At 33.0% G+C, this 23,713-nt stretch overlaps 1 protein-coding gene across 3 annotated transcripts in view; it reads right to left on the bottom strand.

Annotated features, from left to right (window-relative positions):
- GRM1 (glutamate metabotropic receptor 1) overlaps positions 1-23,713 on the bottom strand; it is a 443,057-nt gene that overhangs the window by 65,913 nt on the left and 353,431 nt on the right. The gene's annotated exons all lie outside the window — the stretch shown is intronic.

Here is a 23,713-nt window from a genome sequence, read left to right as displayed (position 1 = left end):
GCTAATTTACATTCAGTCTCCATAGTTCTTTTTCTGAATGCAAATGGCATTTTCTGTCCAAATTCTATTGGGATTGGCTTGAATCACTGAAGCACTGAGAAGAACCAAGTCTTTCACAGTTGATCATTATACATTCTTGCTATTATTGTGTACAATGTATTCCTGGTTCTGCTTGCTTCACTCAGCATCAGTTCATGTAAATCTTTCCAGGCCTTTCTATAACCCCTTATTCATCATTTTTTATAGGACAATAATATTCCATTACCTTCACATACCACAACTTGTTCAGCTAATCCCCAACTGAAGGGCATCTACTTATTATCCAATTCTTTGCTAACACAAAAAGAGCTGCTACAAGCATTTTTGTACATGTAGGTCCTTTCCCCTCCTTTATGATTTCCTTGGGGTACAGACCCAGTAATGGCACTGCTAGGTCAAAAGGTATGCACAGTTTTATAGCCCCTTGGGCATAGTTCCAGAGTACTCTCCAGAATGGTTGGATAATTTCACGACTCCATCAACAATGTATTAGTGACCCAGTTTTCCCACATCCCCTCCAACATTTATCATTATTTTTTTCCTGTCATCTTAGTCAATCTGAGAAGTATAAGGTGTTACTCTAAGGTTGTTTTAAATTACATTTCTCTAATCAATAGTGATTTAGAAAATTTTTTCATATTGTTATAGATGACTTTAATTTAATCATCTGAAAATTTTCCATTTGTATCTTTTGATCATTTATCAATTGGAGAATAACTTGTATTCTTATAAATTTGACACAGTTCTTTATATATTTTAGAAATGAGACCTATATCAATAATACTAGCTGTAAAGATTTTTTTCTCAGATTTGTACTTCCCTTTTAATTTTGCTTCTGTTGGTTTTATTTGTGCAAAATCGTTAATTTAATGTAAATCAAAGTTGTCCGTTCTGCTTTTCATAATGTTCCCTAATTCTTCTTTGGTCATTAAATTCCTCTCTTCTCCAAAGATCTGATAGGTAAACTATCCCATGTTCTACTCATTTGTTTATGGTATCACCTTTTATGCCCAAATCATGTACCCATTTTTGATATGGGGTATGAGATGTAGGTCTATGTCTAGTTTCTGACATATTATTTTCCAGTTTTCCCAGAAAATTTTTTTCAAATAGTAAATTATTTTTCCAGAAGTTTGAGTTTGGGGGTTTATCAAATACTAAATTATTATAGGCCTTGATTAGTGTGTCTTGTGTATCAATCTATTCCACTGATCCACCACTACATTTCTTAGCTAGTACCAAATGGTTTTGATGATAGTCTTAGGTTTGGTACAAATAAGCCACAATCCTTTGTATTTTTTTTCATTAATTCCCTTTATATTCTTGACTTTTAGTTCTACAAAATAATTTTTTGGCAGTTTGATTGGTATGGCACTGAACAAGTAAACCAATTTAGGCAGAATTGTCATTTTTATTATATTAGCTCAGCCTATCCATGAGCAATTCATATTTTTCCATTTGTTTAGATCTGACTTTATTTGTGTGAGAAGTGTTTTGTAATTGTGTTCATATAGTTTTGGGGTTTGAATTGGCAGGTAGGCCCCCAAGTATTTTGTTTTGTCTTCAGATAGTTTAAATGGAATTTCTCTTTCTATCTCTTGCTAATGGGTATTGTCAATAATATATAGAAATGCTGATGATTTGTGTGGATTTACTTTCCATCCTGCAACTTTACTAATTGTTTTGAGTAGATTTTGAGTGATTGTGTTTTGTGAGTTTGTGAATTGTTTTGAGTAGGTTTTTGGGTGATTTTCTAAGATTCTTTAAGTATATCATGATGTCATCTGCAAAGAGTGATAATTTTATTACTTATTGAGGATACTTTGAATTGATTCAGTTAAATGAAGGTCTCTTACTTGAGTTGCCCAATCAAGACTTGAGGATAATCTCAACACCTTTTAGTTTAACTTGCAGGGACCCTCGTACTTCCAGAGATAATCCATCCCATCTTTGAACAGTTCTAAATTTTAGTAATGTTTTCTGGACCTCAAATCTATGCTTACCTCTTTGCATTTTTCACTTATTACTCCTATTTCTTTTCTCTGAGATCAAACTGAACAAGTCTAATTTCTCTCTTCTACCCAAAAGCCCTTCAATTTTTATTATCATTATTATTAGAGCTTTTTATTTACAAAACATATGTATGGGTAATTTTTCAACATTGACACTTAGAAAACCTTCTATTCCAACTTTTCCCTTCCTTCTCCCCACCCCCTCCCCTATGTGGCAGAAAGTCCAATACATGTTAAATATGTTAAAGTATGTGTTAAATCCAATATATGTATACATATTTATATAGTTGTCTTGCTACACAAGAAAAATCAGATCTAGAAAGAAAGAAAAAAACTTGAGAAGTAAAACAAAAATACAAGCAAGCAATAACAGAAAGAGTGGAAAGGCTATGTTGTGGAACATACTCATTTCCCATAGTTCTCTCTCTGGGTGTAGCTGACTCTCTTCATTACTGAACAATTGGAACTAAGTCCTTCAATTCTTGAAGAGAATTAATACATACTAGCCTAACTTCTTCGAGAATAAATACATACAGAGTCTTCAACCAGTCTTATATAATAAAAATGAGTTCTTTTACCAGCCCTATACTAGTTCTGTAGTTTATCAATATTTATCCTAAAGTGTGGCCTATAAGAATGAACATAGTATTCCTGACATGGTCAAACATATTGTTTACACATATTGTAAGATACATATTGTTTATAGAGATAGCCAATGTAATTATTAGTAGGCAATTGTTAGATTATGATGCTATTCTCCATATTTCAAGTACCAAAAATTGTGTTGTTGTGGTTGTGCAGTGATTTCAATTATCTCTGATTTTTGTAATCCCATTTGGGGTTTTCCTGATAAAGACACTGGAATGGTTTGCCATTTCCTTTTCCTGCTCATTTTACAGATGAGGAAAATGGGGCAAACAAGATTAAATAACTTACCCAGGTTCAAAAAGTATCTGAGGCCAAGTTTGAACTCATCTCTTCCTTACTGCAGAGTCCATGCTCTTATCTATCACACTACCTAACTGCAAATTTATCAGTGGCGAATTATATTTATCCAACAACAGTAGGATCATTTTTAATGGGTCAGGCAAAGATTTGAGCTTGACACAATGAGAAATTTCCAAATAATTAAAGTTGTTCAAAAATAAACTTGACTGACTCAGGAAGAAGTTCTTAATGCTTACATCTCTAAACATAAATGTTTTCAAGTAAGATTAAAGTTAAGGACCTTCTAGAGGAGATTTTTGGTAAGGAATAGACTATATTTGATGAATTCCTTTGAATGTTTCAAACTCTTTACATTTTGGTCATTTGACATTCACAAAAGAGATTTTGGCAATAGAAAGGATTAATTTTCAATGCCTACCATGTCACATTCAGAACCTTCCTTTAGAACAGGGATTCTTAATCTGGAGACAATTGACTCCAACAATGTCCATAGTCATGAAGGACTCATCTTCCTGGGTTCAAATGTGATGTTAGACACTTACTAATAGTGTGACCCTGTGCAAATCACTTAATCCTGTTTGCCTCAGTTTCCTCATCTATAAAATGAACTGGAGAAATGACAAACTACTTTAGTAAATTTCCCAAGAAAACCCCAAATGAAAGATCACAAAGAATTGAACATAATTGAAAAGACTGAACAATAAAACCCTTTATACTGTAGAGTAAAAATGATGATGATGATGAACATTTAGCCAATTTTTTGCTTTAAGGTTTATAAAACATTTTACAATTATTATCTCATTTTATTCCCACAATGACCCTGGGATGTAGATACGATTATTATCCTAACTGCAATTGAGGAAACTGAAGACAGAGTTTAAGTGACTAATTCGGATCATAAAGCTGATAAGTAAACAGATTTTAAACTCAGGTCTTCTGACTCCATATTTAATGTTTTATCCACTCTACCACCTGATAATTTGTTCAATAATGGAAATATGAGTCAATGAGGAATGTTTAGACCAGAATGTAACCACAATATAGAATATTAACTATAAAGTTTCCAAAATTGGAATAGAAAGTAACCATTTTTGCTCCTCTGTAGTAAAGGGAATTTTCTTCTCTGGAATCCAGGGCAAACATTCCACAGAGTGGGGGAATAAATACTTTATTATAACCATATTGGGGCATTTGAAAATATTACAAATTTGGTGATATCAAGGCTCCAGTGTAGAAGTACTCCTGGTTCCCTAGTCACTTCCAAAATTACAAAGAAGAAACTAATATTAAGATAGAGAATATAGTCTCCTCAAGAAGTCTTTATTAAGCATTTATTATGTGCCAAGTTCTGTGCTAAGCTCTATGAATAAAAAAAACAAACATGGTCTCTAACCTTAAGCAGCTGGTTTTAATGTTTTTATGTTTTAAATGTTTTAAATGGAGGTAAGACAACAAATCAATAACTATTGTGTATGATATATATTTAGTAATCTGAGAAGGAAAGAGACCAGCATCAGGAGAAAAAATGAGAGGCCTTTTGTAGAAGGTAGAATTTGAAATGAGTCTTGATGGAAGCAAAGGAATCCAAGATCCAGAGAAGAGGAGTTAGAGAAAAATCCCAAGTATGAAGGACAATCAGAGATTAGCATTTAGAGTGTCATTTGGAAGGAGCAAGAAAAAGGCCAATGTTGCTGAATCAGAGTACATGGAAAGGATTAAGACCAAGAATTATGGAAAAATACGGAAGAGTCATGTTGTAAATGCAAGAATATTATGTATTTGATGCTAAAGTCAAAAGAGAGTCAAAAGAGCAAAAAGATATATAATGAGTGATGGAGTAATATGATCAGATATGTACTATAGAAAAATTGCTTTTGAGTGGAAAATCGGTTGGAATAGGGAGAGACTTGATGCAGAGAGAACAATTAGAAGGCTATGGAAATAGTCCAAATAAAAAGTGAGAGGTCAAACAAAAGTAGTCATTATATATGTGTAAAGAAAAGATTTTATACAAGAGATGCCATGAAGAAATAATTAGCAACAGATTGGATATGTGTGAATGAAGAGTTAAAGAGTATACCAAAGTTTCAATGATTACTGGGAATATGGTGGTAGCTTCAAAAATAATAGAGAGATTCAAAAGAGAGGTATGTTTGGGGAGAAAAATAATGGGTTCTATTTTGGGAGGCTAAATTTGAAATGCCTATGATATTTTTGAGAGCTTAGAACAGTACCTGATACATAGTAGGCACTTAAAAATAAATGCCTTTTTCTTGCCCCTTCCCTCCAGAAAAATCCATTTGAGACATACAAAAGATGATGTGAATAGATAGATGAATAAATCAATATTGTTGTACTTGAACATGGCTTGGAAGAAAAAGGTAGAATGATAGCAAAAGGGATAAGGAAAAGAAATCATTATAATGTCTTCTGTTGACACATGTTCCTATGTCTCTGTAATTGTCTGATTGAATAATCCAACAATTTACATCAGTCCATCTAGGGCTCTATAATAATTAATTAAAATCATTGCTATTTGACTTGATAGCTAAGACAGTAATTTTTATTAGTTGAAAATGAGAGCAAAGAGTGTACATTTCTATGTTGTTAGAACAAATTCCTGCACAAAGCCCAGAGGAACAGTGATATAAATAATAAACCATAGTATTTTTTCCAAACTTTGTTCTTTAAAACTCCAGTCCCAACCTAAGTAATAATTTAAGCTCCATTTTTTATGTTCACTAATGCTTAAGTCGTTTGTACAATAAATCCCAAAGAAATGGAAAGAAAGTATTTTAAAATTCTGCATAAAAACCCTTAGTGAGCATTAAAAGAGACATAATCCTTCCTCTTGGTGGAGAGTAAACAATCTTATGTCACTCTAGCACTGGAAAAATAACCAGAATCAGTATCATCTCAATTCATACAAAATTGAGCTCATTCCTTCTCTTAAACATAATCATCTTTCTGACTTCACCACTTCTGCTTATTGTACCAAGTCTCCCAGACTGGTAACCTTGGAATTATCATCGACTGATTCTTTATTCTCTCTTCCCTCTCATAATCAATCAACCAAGTTCTGATGATTCCACTAAATCTGTCATCCTTTCACTCTTCTCTGTTCCCGTGACACATCCTCATTAACACTTCTCTGAATGGCAGCAATAGCCTTCTGTCTTTGCTGCATTGTTTCTCTTCCCTTTGTGATCTAACTTTCATTTTAGTTGACAGAATAATCATTTCCTTTTTTAATGTGTAGACATGGCTATTTTTTTTATTAAAAAAACTAATTCTCTATTAGTTTCTGAATTCAGATTCTTCTGTCTAGCATTCAAAGTTTTTCAAAATTTGATACTACTCACAGTTTTAGTTTTCTTTCCCATTAATTCTTTCTATACCTTCTATGTTCTAGCCAAAATGAAGTATTCTCTGTTCCCACATACAACATGCTAATAAACCATTAGAATCTCCACCAAGAGGACAGTAAGAAAAGGTACAGAAAGGGTCAAAGATGAAATCCTACTCACAACTACTTCTGCCCCTCTTATCCAAATTATATAAAAAGGAGGAAAGTGTGCTTCACTTAAAAGTATTAAATGGTATTAAAAGTGGTAGGATTCAGATAAGAGATTTGTAGACATGGACCTAGAAAGGGTCTGGAGATCTTCAGTCCAACTGTCTCATTTTATGAAAAAGGATCATGAATCACAGAGGCAATTTACCTAAGGTCATTTTAGGTAGTAAGTTATAGAACTAAGATGTGAACTTCTTATTCTAACTTCAGCTTTCTTTCCATTATAGCAACCTAGATGCTAAATTGATTTTGTTTGGATAACCTTTATTGAAGTGGAAGTCCTGCTGGAGTGGTCATGTCAAGAACAACTGATATGCCCTAAACTGCTCTGGATTTAATGTAGCTGCCCTGTTTCTAACAGTCTAGTTATGCTACCAGGATGAGGAACAGAAATCAATTAACATTACTTCAAGGCTTCTGATTTGGACAAGAAATAGTTGCATACACAAATGAAACCAAAAAATATCTAAATCACTAATAGAGATTTGCAAATTAATTTTTGATTAAAATTTATTTTATTTGCAGTTTCAAATTCTTTCCCTCTCATCTCCCATTTAAAAAGCAAGGAAAACAAAACTAATTGCAAATATATATAGTGAAGCAATGCAAATTCCTATATTAGCCCTGAGAGAAATGCAAACTAAAGTCACTCTTAAGTTTTACCGCATGCCCATCAAATTAGCAAAGATGACAAAGATGATGGGGAGGTGAAAAAACCAACCCAGACATTCTGGAAAGAAGTTTGGAATTTTTCCCCTTAAAAGTAACTAAAATGTGCAGATTCTGTAATCCAGCAATACCATTACAAGATCTATATCTCAAATAGATAAAAGGAAAAAAAGAGACACATATGAACAAAAATAATTCTAGCAGCTTTCTTATAGTAGCAAAAGATAGAAACTAAGGGATATTCATTAACTGGGAACAGCTAAGTCAATTATGGTATATGACTCTAATAGAAAATTAGAGACATGACGAAGGAAGAAGAGTAGAAAGACCCATATAAAGTTTTGCAAAGTGAAATTATCAAGACCCAGGACAGAAATGTAAGCAATAGCAGCATTATAAAGAAAGAATAACTTTGAAAGAATTAAGGATCCTGATCAATGAAACACCCAACCACGCTTCCAAAAGACTGACAATGAAGTGTGCTGCCCACCTCTTGACAGAGAGATAAGAGACTCAAGGTACAAGTACAATTTTTGACACCAGCAATGAAGTAATGTGCTTTGTTTGACTACACCTTTTTTTTTTTTTTAATGAGAGCTGTATTTTTATTTTTGTTCAATTAGGAAAAGATGTGGGAGCAATAATAAATAAATGCTTGTTAACTGAAAAAAAATTAAATTTTAAAAAGAGAACCAAAAAGCCAGGGCTACATAGGAAGAAGAGAAAAAATGCTGTTTGCTGATGCATAGTGCCTGACACATGATAGGCTTTTAATGTTTATTAGATTGTATTGTATTATATTGATGAGATGATATAAGGAAACAATGTTAGGCCTCAGCTATTTATATCCATTTAAATGTGATAGAAAATATTCAGAGAGGGAAAAGGCACCATCCCTTTAAAGAATCAAGTTTCTAAATTGTCAAAGGATATGAAGAGACGATTTTCAGACAAAGAAATTAAAATCATTTCTAGTCATATGAAAAATGCTCTAAATCACTATTAATTAGAGAAATGCGAATTAAGACAACTTTGAAGTACCACTATGCACCTCTCAGATTGGCTAAAATGACAGGAAAAGATAATGATAAACTTTGGAGGGGATGTGGGAAAACTGGTACACTGATACATTGTTGGTGGAATTGTAAATTGATCCAACCATTCTGGACCCTTTGATCCAGCAGTATTTCTACTGAACCTGTATCCTAGAGATTACAAAAAAAAAAAAAGATCAACATGTGCAAAAATATTTGTAAGAGCCCTTTTTGTAATGTCAAGGAACTGGAAACTAAGTGGACACTCATCAGTTGGAGATTGCCTGAATAAGTTGTGGCATATGAATGTGATGGAATATTATCGTTCTATAAAAAATGATCAGAAGGATGATTTCAGAGAGGTCTGGAGAAACTTACATGAATTGATGCTAAGTGAAGTGAGTAGAAACAGGAGAACATTGTAAATGACAACAACAAGATTATGTGATGACCAACTGTGATGACATGGCTCTTTTCAACAATGACGTAATTCAGGCTAATTACAATATACTTATGATAGAGGGAGCTATCTGCATCCAGAGAGAGGATTATGGGAACTGAATGTGGATCACAATATAGTATTCACTTTTTTGTTATTTCTTTGCTTTTTTTTTCTTTCTCACTTTTTTTGTGATCTGATTTTTCTTGTGCAGCATGATAATTGTGGAATTATGTATGGACGATTTGTTTATGTTTAATATATATTGGATTGCTTGCTGCCTAAGGGACCGGGTGAGGAGAAAGAAAGGAGAAAAACACAAGAATTTGCAAGGGTGAATGTTGAAAACTATCTTTGCATGTATTTTGAAAATAAGAAGCTGTTAAAAAAGAGATAAAGAATCAAGCTTCAAAAGAGAATCTGGGCATGCTGGCAGCAAAAAAGATCAAAACAAATAACAAAAACAAAAAGACTTCAACATTCTCTGAACTTTAGACAGAGAAGACACTCCACAAAGAGATTTCATGGTGCAGAGAAATAACATGGTTGCCATGGAAAGCATATTTTATTGGAAAGTTGAAGACCTTTCTTTGAATCCTCTTTCTGACACTGATTTTCTCTCAGACCTTTCAAGACATTTAATAAGATAACCTCTAAGACCCTTTCCAGCTCTAACTACATATGTGTGTGTGTGTCTGTGTCTGTGTGTGTGTGTGTGTATGTATGTATAATAGAAAGATGCAGAGTTAAAGGTGTAGTTGTCAAGAAAATTGTTTCCAGATTATTAATCAACAAGAGAATTCCTCAGACTCTGAAAATAATGCTAATATATTATATCTCCCCCCCCTTGCTACTTTATGAGAAAAATAAATAAGGAAAGCTGATGAGGCATTTTAAAATCAAATCATGTAAATAGAAAGAATTCATTAAGGAAGATTCTGTTTCATATCTGGTAAGGTGGTATTATCCCAGGCAGGACCTGCTTCAATTGCTAAAGGTTTCAAGCATTCAGACCAAATTAACAAGTATATGAATATAGCCATTCCCTAACAGCATAAAGGCCAAAAGATATATTCAAACAGTTCTTAAAAGAAAAACTGCAAAGTATTCACATTCATGTGTATGACTGCCTCAAATCATTAATAACAAAACAACCCTGAAGTTTCACCTTATATCCTAAAAAAAGTCTCAAAAAATCCAAAAATGGCAACAATTTAATATATATTGTATTACTTATTGGAGGGAAGTGAGGGGGAAAATTGGAACACAAGGTTTTGCAAGGGTAAATGTTGAAAATTAACTATGCATATGTTTTGAAAATAAAGAAGTTTTAATAAAAAAGTAAAAATAATTTCCCTTGAAATTAAGAGGAAAATGACAACAATACATATTGAAGAAGTAGGAAAATAGACATGCATTGCATTGTGCAGAGTTATGGACTGGTAAAATGTCTATACACTTTGAATAAGTGATTTCATTATTGAGCTTACATCCCAAGGAAGCCATTGACAGAAAAAAGTCCCTATATATAGCAATAATTTTTGTTGAAAGCTAAGAATGGAAAACAAAGTAGATGACTATTTTTTAGGCATGACCAAAAATGTGATGCATGGACATAATAGAATATTAATGTGCTGTAAGCAATTATGAATATATAGCAACATGGAAAGATCTATATGATTTGATGCAGAGTGAAGTTATCCAAGAAAACAATATGTACAGGCACTACAACAGTGTAAAGAAATAGACACTAAAAAATTAAAAACAAACAGAATAAAAGTGTAAGGAATAAGTAAAATATACGAAGGCATCCCTAATTGTATATGTTTTTTGTACATGCTTTTTAGTCTTTTCTAATGCATTGACCAAGTGTGTTGAAATTACCCTTTTTTTCTCTCAAAAGATACTATGTGTCATATGGGATGACTCTCTGGGAAGTAGAGGGATACATGGGATACCATGGTGATGTAAGAAACAGAATATATTAAGTATTAGTGGGGTACAAGATCTACAATTTCTTGAACTTGGTAGCCTTGGGTTGTGGCTCCATTCATATTTCAATCCACCTAACCTTGCCACTGGTCTTTGGACCAGAAGAACACTTTTTAAATGAAAAATCCTAGCTTATTTATACTCCAGGGTAGTAATATAGAGATTTTGTAGCCAGGAGAAAAATTACTAGCAACTGCATCAATGACATTTAATATGATGCTATTACTGTTATGAAATGAGCATAGTCTTTCATTAAATTTCATCATTTTTTTTATCCTTCAATAAGGCATTTTTAAATCAATTACTTGGATATATCAAGATATGGCATGCTCATCATGTCATATTGCAGCAGCTAGTAGCACAGTGAATAGAGTCCGAGAGTCAGGAACACCTGAGTTCAAATCCAGACTCAGATACTCAGTAGCTATTTGACCCTATGCAAATTTCTTAATCTCCATATATCTTAGTTGCCTCAATTCTAAAATAGGGATCATCATAACACTTTCTTCACAGGATAAATTAGATTAACTTAGATAATATTTATAAAGTGCTCATATGTAGTAGGAACTTAATAAATGCTTATTCTCTTTCATCTAATTTGAATATGGCACTAAATTGAGAGGGGTTATTAACATACTGGATGATAATGTCATGATCCAAGATGACTGTGATAGGCTTGTTGTTCAAATTGAATTTTATAAGATGAAATTCAATAGGTATAAATGTAAAGTTTTACATTTGGATTCAAAAAAATCTCTAAAAGTGTAGAATGGGGGAACTATGATAAGAAAAATGTTTGAAAATGTTCTGGGGTTTTAAGTAATACTATTAGCTTAATATGAGTCATCAGGGTTGTATGGCAGATAATGTAGCTTGGGCTACATTGAAAAATGTACCTTCTAAGAATAAGGTGATGGTCCAATTATACACTGCAATCATTAGATACCATCTAGAGATGTGGGTTCAATTCTGGGAGCTACAATTTGGAAAAGACATTAATAAGCTGCAGAGAATCTAGAAGAGGACCATCAGCATGCTAAAGGATTTTAAGCCCATACTATTTGAGAATCTATTGAAGAAAGTGGTCAAAAGTAACCTGGAGAATTCTCAGGGTAAAACATAATATTTCAAAGTCTGACAAGTTAGGAAAGATTATATTTGGCCTGAGATGCCAGAATTAGGTACAGTAAATTCTGTAAGCATACTAAACCTTCCCCTGCCCCAATCCCTTTTAGAGCTACATAATATAAAATAACATTAAAACAATGTAGTAGTCTGAAGTTCTTAGTGTAATCTAAATGAGAAACTTAATCACTTTTCCTTTATCAGTCCCAAAAACATTGGTGCTGAAATCTTTTTTATGTAATTTTTATGAAAGGTCTAACTAGTGTTTAAAGAGAAAGACCTGATCAATTCAGGAAAGCATTTTTTCAGAAATTGGTTAAGATTCAGACTAAGAGAAGTAAGAACATATTTACTTAATTCAACTAATAGAAGTGTCTCTTGAGCTCAACTTTTATCAGGCTGAAAGACTCCTTAGAGGAAGTAGTTAAATCAGGCCTGAATGGTTTTTAGGAAAATTATTCTCTAGGGTGGACCAGAAGTTGAGCGATTATTCTATTTGATATATTTAACTATTAGCTAGTGTTAACTCTATTTTATCTTATTTTGAAGTATTGCTTTTGCTAAATGAGTAGAACTATTTGTGTCACAGAAATTTTCAAAGACAGGATGAATTTTTACCATTGTGGATTTCCTTTCTCTCTAAGAAAAGATGCTTAGAATTAGTTAATTATAAATTTATCCATGCAAGATTTGTGTTTAAAACACAGAGTAGTGAGTTTTTCTTTTATAGCATGAAAGTTTCAGAGGTCAAATTAGGCTTAATGTAATGAAAATCTTAACCATTAGAGCTCTCCAGAAGTCTAATGGACTACTTTGGGAAGCCATCAGTTTCATATCTTCTGTTGTCCTTTTTCAGACTTCAGGTCAGTACTGTCAAAGACAAATTGAAGCAAGGATCATTGACTATACATAAGAATTCTTGAAGGCTGCCTTTTGACTTAGAAAACCATATATTAATAATATTTCTAATTGTATTTTTATTTATTTTGTTAAATTTATTCTAATTCAATTTTAATCTGGTCCAAGCCACATTTGAGCTGCGTTTGCATGTATTGTGGGCTGCATGTACATTTGATACCTCTTGGCTAGGTGATCATTCATTGGATGTATTTTGAAAGACATTAATTTTCAGATGAGATTGAACTAGATAATCCTATACAGAGGTCCCTTCCAACACTACATTTCTTGATTATTTTAAGATAACTTTGGGTTTTCCAAGGCCATCTCAGAAGACTGCAAGTCCTACCAATCAGTAAAGGCTTCCCATATGACCCTGGCCATACAGGAGCTTGTCTCCAGTTTGGTTGTAAGACAATAAGCTTCTCAGTCATACAACTCTTGTTAAGGAAGGACTGCCTTGAAGTACTGAAGAGATCACAGACATTAAAATAATCATAGTTTACACTTGTAATAAAATTTTATAGTTGCTGATGGACATGGCTCTTTTCAATAGTGAGGTGTTTCAGGCCAGTTCCAATGATCTGGTGATGAATGGAGTTATCTACACCCAAAGAGAGGACTGGGAACTCAGTGTGGATCACAACCTAGAATTTTCACTTTTTTTTAAAAATTTTTTTTATTATAGTTTTTTATTTACATGATATCTGCATAGGTAATTTTTCAGCACTGACAGTTACAAATCCTTTTGTTCCAACTTTTTCCCTCCTTCCCCCCATCGCTTCCCCCAGATGGCAGGTTAACCAATGCATGTTAAATATGTTAAAGTATAAGTTAAATACAATATAAATATACATGTCCAAACAGTTAATTTGCTCTACAAAAAGAGTTGGACTTTGAAATTGTGTACAATTAGCCTGTGAAGGAAATAAAAAATGCAGGCAGACAAAAATAGAGGGATTGGGAATCCTATGTTTCACTCTTTTTATTGTTTTTTGCTTGCATTTCATTTTCTTTCTCATTTTTTTCCTTTTTGATTTGATTTTTCTTGTGCAGCAAGATAATTGCATTAAAATGTATGCATATATTATATTTAACACAAAAAACTTTATAGTTATAAAATGCTCTATGCACATTGTCCTATTTAGTACCAACTACAACCTCTAAGATTCTTGCTTAGTCATTCACAGTCATGTTTGAGCCTTCCTGGATCCATTTGGGGTTTTCTAGACAATGATACTAGAATTGTCCATCATTTTCTTCTCCATAGTAGACCAGAGGAGAAACTGAAGCTCAACTAGTTTAGAGGCTTGGAACACTTATGTAGTATAGAATATAATGTGAGAGACTTTTATTCAGAAAGGTCTGAGTTTGAATTCTGCCTTACACCAATAAAAAGAGAATATTTACATAGCTTTTTAAAGTTTGCAATGCTTTGAGTATATTCATTCAGATTCTCATGATAACTCCAAGGGAGTTGGTTCTTTTATGTCTTTCTGATGAATATGGAAACTGAGGTTAAAGAGATTAAGGGATTTCTAAACTCTCACAGTTGGCCTTGGTGTGAGGCCATGAAGACCCCAATAGGACTGGAAACTACTAAACTACAACAACCTTAGAGGTTATAGATTTCTACACAAAGTCTATAGACATTTATTCACTCTATTTGCATAATTCCAAATTGCTTTCAAAAATGGTCATACCATTGCATAGCTACATACAATGCATTAGTTTCTTTTTTCTAGCTCTTCAACATGCATTGTTGCTATTTCCCCCCTAAATTTCAAGTGTTTAATGTTTTTTCCTTTTTTATTAAAACTTATTTTTAAAACATATGCATAGTTTTCAATATTCACTCTTGCAAAATCTTGTGTTCCAAATTTTTTATTCCCTTCCTTCCCTCCACTCTCTCCCTATATAGAGCAAGTACTCCAATATATATTACATTGTTGTCATTTTAGACTTTTGTGACATATTTTAAGATATAAAGTGAAATTCCAGGGCTGTTTTGATTTGTATTTCTCTTATTATTTGTGATTTGAAGCATTCATACACATGATTGTGAATACTTTTCAGTTTTTCTTTTAAGAACTTTTTGAATATATCCTTTGTCTCTCTGTCTCTGTCTCACTTTCTCTCCCCTTCCCTTTTTCCTTCTCTTACTCTCTCCCTCTCTCTCTCTCTCTCTCTCTCTCTCTCTCTCTCTCTCTCTCTCTCTCTCTCTTTCCACCCCTCTGTTTTTCTCTTTCTCTGTATATATGGTGTTTTCTAAGTTTTCTTAGAGATTTCTACTTGCAAGTCATTTCACTATTACATCATAGTATCTGGGGCAAACAAATTAAATGTGTGAATAGCTATATCTAGAGATATATCTGCAGAGCAGTCTTTGTAAAGTATCTTATGTAAATTCCATATTCCCAAACCAATTCTCTCATTTTGTTCTCTAATTTCATTACTAGGAATATCAAGTAACTTGCAAAGACTTAATTTCATTTCATAATAGATGATAGCTAGATCATTCATTTTTGTATTCATTTTCAGACTTGTCTAGTTTTAATAGGAAGGATAACATTGCATGCAGACTTTTGTGCAACTAAAGGAAGTTAAATAGAGTTTTAAAGTTTTGATGACAGTGGATATGGCTGCCTACTGTGAAAAACTTTATCATTGTTAGACATTATAAGGATTTGCTTTCCAGATGTGCACAGCTATTCTATGATACAAAGCATCTGATAGAAATTCTGCCTACTGTCACTTCTTGGAATAAATTTCGTACTGTCAGTCTTTGTTACCCAAGAAGCTGGCAGGCAAGGCACATATTTCCAGGGATTATTTGCAAAGGAACAGTTCACACTATCTTCTAAAATAAACACAAACAGCTCTGGTGTTTCTGTAAATCAAATGAGACTCTGCACACTTTCATAACCTACCAGTACCCTGGCATGACACATTGGGAGGGATGTTGTAGCTGAGAACTGTCTCTTTAGTTACTACCCTCAGGGTTGGCACTGTTGGCAATAATCCAAGGTACTAGCATTGGGGAAATGTATGACACATATTTAGCAAATTATGTGGGCTTTACGAGACTATTTTCTTTGCCATAGCAACTGTCCCTGATAATGTTGTAAAGTTTAGTTGTCTAGAACAGCTTTTCTCAAACTCATTTGGCCATTAAAAGTCTTTTTTTATTCAAAATTACATTTGTGCTTCTGCAATAAAAGGAAGAAAGTTTAGGGAGAGAAAGTGAAAGAAAAGAGACAAACTGAAGAAGTAGTAGAAGAAGTTAGTATGTGATCTGGAGAGGTTTGGACTATTGAGATAGTTCAAAGGTTAAATTTAGAAAAGAGAAATTTAAGAGAAATTCCTGAAAATTTGAAGAGCAACCTCCAGACCTAAATATTGATCCAAATTCTAGTTTTGATTTGAAAGAGGAAGCAGTATCAAAGAAAATTAAGGAGGACATAAAAGGATCTAGGAAGTAGAATCTGAAGAGGAAGATACAACAAGAAGTTGTCAAGAAAAAAGATAAACAAGAAAAGGCATGTGTAGCAATGAGAGAGTAAAATTTATTGATGGAGTAGAGTCCAGTGAAAGGCTTAAGAGGAAGTATGGCTATGAAGTTACTATTAAGTCTAAGAAAAGGAAGCTAAGTAGATGAATTCAAGTTCTTTTAAAAAGGGATAATTCATTATAAAAGTTTGAAAAATACTTAAGTGCAAACACCCACAAATTGTGTTGTTTTTATTTTTTAATCAAGCCTGAAAATTTTGATCTGTCCAGACAGTAGGAGAAATTGTACAATGGCAGTATAAAATATGTGGTGTTTGTATTTCTGCCACAGCTGAATAACTATTATTTGTGTTCTAAGTGTAGGCAAGTCCCCTGGAGGAGAAGATGAAGGCACTCAAAGAATGCTCCAAGTTGTTTGGGAGAAGGAAGCACCCCTCAAGGATACAGAAATGAAACTTCAGTTGTGATTTGCAGTACAAGATGGGCAACACTCTTTGTCAGGATGTTTTGATAATGAAAGAATGTTTCACAAAGGAGAAAGAAAAGGCAAAGGACAATTGTTCAATTAGAGTTTAAAACAAGTTTGAAGTTTTTCCTGGATTCTCTTAAGAATTATATAGTACAACCATAAAGACTGTTAGGTAAGATTTCATTCTCATAAAGGTCAGAGGAAAAAGACCAATAGTACTTAGCAATTCGCTGGTGGGCTAGGAATGGATGGAGGTAACCAGGAAAGTAATTGAGAGAGCCATTGGTCAACCTGACAACAGAAATAGAGGTCTATTGCCTTTCCTGGCTATTTATCTAAAACATAACACAGAACCTTCCAAGATTTATAAAAGCAGTTGACAACTACCCACCTCAGAAAAACAACCACCACAACAAATAAAAAATCTTTCTACTGTTAGGGTCTGCCAGTTAAATGGGCTGCCTCAACATATGGTAGGTTTGTTTTCAAGCCTTGAAGAGCTTTAAGCAGAAATTGAATGGCTATTTATCAGACAAGTTATATTAGGGATTCCATTCACATCCAAGTTAGACTCAAGGACAGGTTTTTAACCTAGAATCCATGAATTTGGTTTAAAAATATTTCACTACTTTACAAGCCAAAAGAATGATTCTTAAGTATCTTACTTTATGCAAGTGAACACATTATTTTAGGAAGAGTCCATAGGCTTCCTCAGACTGCCAAAAAGTTCCTTGGCACAAAAAAGGTTGTGAATCTCTGGCTAAGATGGCTGCTACATTCTTTTCCAACTCCCCAGTTCTATGATTTTGTGATTGTATGAATTAATGAATGGTGGTTTGGGGCTGGATGAATATGGAATATCCCTGGGATAAAGGGGATTCAAGGACATTTTTTGAACAAATTGGAGGGGAAAAAAAAGACAATTTTAATACCAAAATATTTCTACATGAAATAAAGATTTTTTTTTTTTTCTGAAGCAATTGGAGTTAAGTGACTTCCCCAGGGTCACACAAATAGAAAGTTTTAAGTGTCTGAGGTCACATTTGAACTCAGGTCCTCCTGACTTCAGGGATATTTTTGGAAGGTGAAAAGTAATAGATATAAAAGACAAATGTAGATAAAGTATTCTAGAAGAAAATAAGGAAGAACAGTACAATGAAATCTAAGATAAACCTTGGAGAAAGAGGATTCTAAAAAATCAAGAAAAAAAAGGAAAACATTTCAGATTGTGATTAGTCCATTTTAGAATCTGAATATAAAGAATGAGAGGAAAGTCAACCACAGTCAGACAAGTGTCTTAGATTTAAGGGTATTAGATTTCAAAAAGCTTAGAAAAGGATAGATAGTACTCTATAGATACTTAAATTCTAGGGGTTGGGAGAGAGAAAGTAAGTTCAGAAATAATGAAAGGTTCTCAAGAATGAAATATTGGAGACAAAGAAAATCCTATTGAAGAAGGAAAGGAGTATTTATCAAAAGAAACCATTGTAGATACACAAGGAACACACTGAGCAACTTAGATTCCCCCCCCCCCAATTATATATAAAGATGCAATTTAGATTTTTAAAAGATAAGAACAAAAGGTGAGGGCAAGTTACCATGAATCAATACAAAATCACTGCATAATCCCATAACAATAGCATCTGTAGTGCTGAAGCTTAAAATAAACTCAGAACAAACAAGGCAAGAGAGGAAACTAAGGATAACAAAGTAGATAGACTAATAGAAACAGGAAAAGGAGAAAAGTTGAATTCTATATTTTGCCTTTGTTTTAACTGACAAAAATAATATTTGGATTGGGAAATAAAGTTCAAAAAATGCTTCATAAGCAATTAATACCTAAGCTCATAGAATCATTGAATCATAAATTTGGAGTCCGATGAGTTGCTATCCACTATTAATATCCTCATTTGAATATTGAACAAAGTGAGCTCCAAAATGTCTGTTGTAAATAAGTAGCAAAAAGCAGAGCCAAGATTCAAACTCAATCCCCACATGTGTTAATTGATTGTTCTTTTCCTCTTTACTCCACTGTCAAAATTTCTTTCTGTATCAAAATTCTAGTGGATTTATGATCACCACTATGACTTTCAATCCTGAGCCAGTGTAGCAGGTAGAGAGCCACTCTTTGACACATAAAGATGTGAGTTCAAATTTCAGCTTGGATACAGACTGGCTTCATGACTCTGGGCAAGTCATTTTTATCTCTAAATGTTTCAAGCCAAAGCTTCTTAAAGTTTTTCCACTCATGACTCCTTTTTGCTCAAGAAATTTTTACATGACATATATACATGGCATGTATATAGATATAAAATACAATAGCTATTTAAATCAAACATTTATTGATAATGAATCATAAATTTGTGACCCCCACATTCAGTTACAAGTCCATATAGAGTTATGAACTACATTTTAAGAAGTTGGGCTCTAGATAACTCTAAGATTATAATTTTTTGAGGAGGGATTGACCTATATTAGCAAAATGATTTTCCTCATCTGGGAGTTGCCTATATTATTTAAATCACATGTTTTTCCCTTATCCCTACTAAGGAAGACATGATAAAAAAAAAAAAAAAAAACAAGCAGCATGATTTCATCAAGAATATTTCATATCTGACTAATGTCATTTCATTTTTGCCAGGATTATTACACTAGTAGTAGATCAAGGGGATACTAAAGAATTAGCAAAGCATCGTTCTATCTCAGGAACAAATGACTCTTTCTAGGATTTTCTTAGAGTCTCAATCCAATTTCCTGGTCAAGAATCTCAGGCCTTCACCTGAGAATTTCCCCAGACCATTTTCTTCCAACAGGTACCATAAGAGAAGCATGTTTGATCATCTAGACAATTTGCTGAAGAAATGCTTTCTTTTCATTTTTTGCCATGAAATCCTTGCAATCAATTAAAAAGTATTTGAATTCAGATTTTTTAAAAAGTGAGAGAAGTCTTTTAAAATTATTTCTTGAGCATATGTAAGCCAAACCAAATGGAATTTAGATTCTTTCAAACCACCTGGGTATTGGATTAATTGAATCAACATTAATCAGGCCACTGACTTTCATAATAACCTCAAAGCTTTGAATTGTCCTCAATTTGGCAACTAGGCACCGGATGCTATCCTTCTGTTTGTTTAGATTTTTTTCAAGGATATTACAAGACATAGTTCAGTTCACCAGGAATAAACTTGCTCTCTGACTCTTTTGATTCTTAATTCTTTGTATCTTTGTTATTTTCTCCAAAGAATTCTTATCACATATATCATTAAATTAAATGTAAATTAAAAATATAAATGTTCTCATTTTTTTCTATACAATTTATCAAAAATGTAAATTTCATTTTAAGTAAGGTGGAGCAGAATGGAAATTTTATTTAATCAAGCATATATTATCCTCATTATTTTAATCTTGATTGCTTAGCTTAATCTGGCACACATTTATTATAATAATACCAAAATTCTCTAAATATATTCTATGTCTACTTCTAAAATAAAAATTCCCTGATTATGTAACAAATAACTAGAAATTTCATTTTCTGAAGTTATGTTAATTTCAGGGAACCTTTATTTCCTTAAAATGAAAAGGATCTTTTAACTATTTCACAATTTTAAAGATATTGTTCATAAAATTAAATAGTAACAGTAATAAGATCATAGATTCAGAGCTAGAGGGAAGCTTTGAGATTATCTGGTCCAGGAATCTTAATCTGGGATCTACAGATACTCTAAATGGTCCATGGATACATTTTTTTTGGGGGGGGAGGAGGGAGTAATCCAATAAACTTGCATGGAGAAAAATTATATCTTTATTTTCTCTATCTTGTATCTTAAATTTAGTCTGTCTTTCAATTATTTAAAAACCTTCTTCTGGGAAACATTTAAGCTGAGTACAAGCCATAGCATTCAATAGCATGGTTAGTGATTCTGTTGAGTTTGGGAAGGGACCCCAAAAGACAAACTAGTATCACAAGGTATCTCAAAAGAAAGCTATATTATATCAGTTCTTTGTGCTCTATGAGGATTGAAACCTGGGCCAATGGTTACCAATCCAAAAGCAAAACTAAACATATCCTGTTACTTTGATTTCTGACATGACACCTAACATTTCATAGGTAAAATATACTCCCTTTAGGGTAGCTCATTTGTGCAGCTCTGTAACAGTTGTTTGCCAGCTAATAGAGGGAATGTGAAGAGTGCCTTGTCAGTGATACAGCTGTAATATTTAAAGGACAAGGCACATCCACATACAACTATTTAGTCTCCCTACTTATCAGACTTCTTTGTCATAACCTCCAAGTTGTTTAATTTTAATGTTTTCTAATTAACTCCAAAAGAGAATTCATTATGCCTACAATTCTTAATACAATAGCTACAATTTCTTTACATTCATTTGTTCAACAAACATTTTTGAGGTTCATATTATGTGTGAAGCACTGTGTTTGGCATATCAGAAAATACTTAGGTAGATAAACTGGGCAACTCTGTTCTGAAAGAGATAAGTAAATAATAGAGGAGGTGACATACACAAATAACTATTCTACAAATTAGAGCATGAAAAATGTATCAGAAGAGAACAAAAGCTAGACAATGACACACCCCTCTCTATCCTTATCAGGAAAATCAAAGAAAAGTTAGTAATAGAATCTGAAATGAAGCTTAAAGGAGAGTCTATTAGTAGGTAAATATGAGGAAAGAACATTTCAACTATAGGCAATGACCTAAACAAAGGAACAGAGGGGGAAAATCACATAATCACATAAGATGACAATGGGTATTTCAGTTTAAAAAATATACAGCATTAAATGGAGGAAATATTATGATAAGGGGCTGGAGATAGAGTTGTTTAGACTTGGATTGTTGAAGACTTTGGTGAGGAATAAGAAGGTAACTTTTGCTACCTTTAAAATCAAGTGTAGAAAAACTATCAACAACTCCTTAAAACAAAATAAAACTACAAAGGAAATATGTCTTGTTTTTAAATTGCAATAGTGACAGGTAGATAATTACTGTAACTTCATCTTCTATATTAACTAATTGCCACAATCAGAATGATTAACATAGTTCCTGAATAAAATAAGCATTTATTTGGAATGTGATTATTGTTAAGTATTAAAATATATTTCAGGATTCTTTTTTTTAAAGAACTTGATATGATACTAGCAAATTATTAGTTTAGAGACAATTCAATAAAAATAACAATATAAAAGAAAGTTCATCATACTATGTGTCAATGTAGTAATGATGCTATTATTATGATAAGCTGAGGAGGTCAAGATATTCCTGGCCCACACCTTTATGTAGACTGGATCATTAAATAAAAAATACTTCCTTTGTCTCTTTTTCTTATGACTTCCTCTTAAATTATTCTCTGGGACCTACCTTTAATGGGAGAAAGAGAAGTTTTCCTTTTAAAATGGGAGGAGAAAGACAATGGCAAGGAAATGTTTCAATTATTCTTCAATAATTATTGTCCTGTTGGACTTTTTTGTGATCCCTAGTTGGAGTTCTCTTGGCAAAGACACTGGACTGGTTTGCCATTTTCTTCTCCAGATCATTTTACAGATGAGGTAACTGAGGCAAACAGGATTAAGGGACTTACCCAGAATCATACAGCTAGTAAGTATCTGAGATTATATTTGAATTAACAAAGATGAGTCTTCCTGACTCCAGACCTGGCATTCTATCTACTGTGCCATCTATCTGTCCCTCTACTCTTTGAACATTCTATACATTCCAATCACATGGTTCTTTGTTTTTCTTTCTCAAAATTTGTCCTTTATCACTTTTGGGTCTGTAACTCTATTCATATTGTACAGCTGTCATAAAAATTTTTGCATATCTGTTCCTCTAAGTTTGTCCTGCTTTCTTCTATGACATTTGTTCTGCCTTCTTCCTATAGCATTTAAGGCTGGACTTATTAATCACTCTTTTTTCCCCAGTTCATTATAGTGTTAGAATCATTCCCAATGAGGTTCTTACCCATTCTCAGTCATTGTCTCCAGTGTCCTGTTACAACTATTAGTAAAATCCCAAGCTCTTAACACTTAAAAGTTGGAAGCACAAAATGTCTAAGAAGGCAAAATGAAGAGAGATATTCAGTCCACAAGTCCATTTACACAGGGACTTCTTTAAGGGGATGGTGAATGAAGGAGACAATGGTTACAGTTTTTAGGATATAAATGAGAATAAAACCACCACCTCAATTCATTAAGTTCTTAAATATCCATCAATATCTCTTCTTCATGTGGGTGAGAGTGACCTTGGACAAGTGATAAGGTTTAATTTTAAAAATTAATCCACTTTTGTGTATTTTTTGATCCATTTGTAGATCTATGCCCTAAGGACATTGGAAACAAAAGGAAAGAACCTATTTGTACAAAAATATTGAGCAGCTTTTTTGTGATAGCTAAGAATTAGAAATTGAAGGGATGCCCATAAATTGGGGGATGACTAACAAAGTTATGATGGAATATTATTCTGCTATTAGAAGTGACAAGCTAGATGATTTCAGAAAAAAACCTGAAAAGACTCACATGAATTGATGCAAAGTGAAGGTAACAGAACCAAGAAAATGTTATATATGATAACAGCGGGGTAGAGTAATTTCTTCTTATTGGTTTTCTTCCATGCTTTGTGGGATGAAATTATTATCAAGAAAAGCCCGGGAGTTATTAGCTATTCTACTTTTGCCACTAAGCTCAGACAAATATCTGAATAACTGAAATCTCCCTTAATTCCAATTTATTCTATATAAATCTATATAATTTCTTTTATATTTCTCATACTTTAGAATGTAAGTTTTAAGAGTAAAGACTATTTTTGCCTATCTTTGTATCCACACGTAGCACAGTGCCTAGCACATAGTAAGCACTTAATAATGGCTTGTGGACGTGACTCATTATTGCATGTTTCTGTACTCGTCTTTTTTGAGCTAATAGATGCCCTATTTTTGTACAAATGATATATAGTATTCTCCAATGAGATAATTTCATTTGTTTCTTTCTTCACT

Source organism: Antechinus flavipes, chromosome 4 (genome assembly GCF_016432865.1).
Source record: "Antechinus flavipes isolate AdamAnt ecotype Samford, QLD, Australia chromosome 4, AdamAnt_v2, whole genome shotgun sequence".
Classification (NCBI taxonomy): domain Eukaryota; kingdom Metazoa; phylum Chordata; class Mammalia; order Dasyuromorphia; family Dasyuridae; genus Antechinus; species Antechinus flavipes.
The sequence above is the reverse complement of the archived record's forward strand: the minus strand, read 5'-3'. Positions and strand labels throughout refer to the sequence as shown.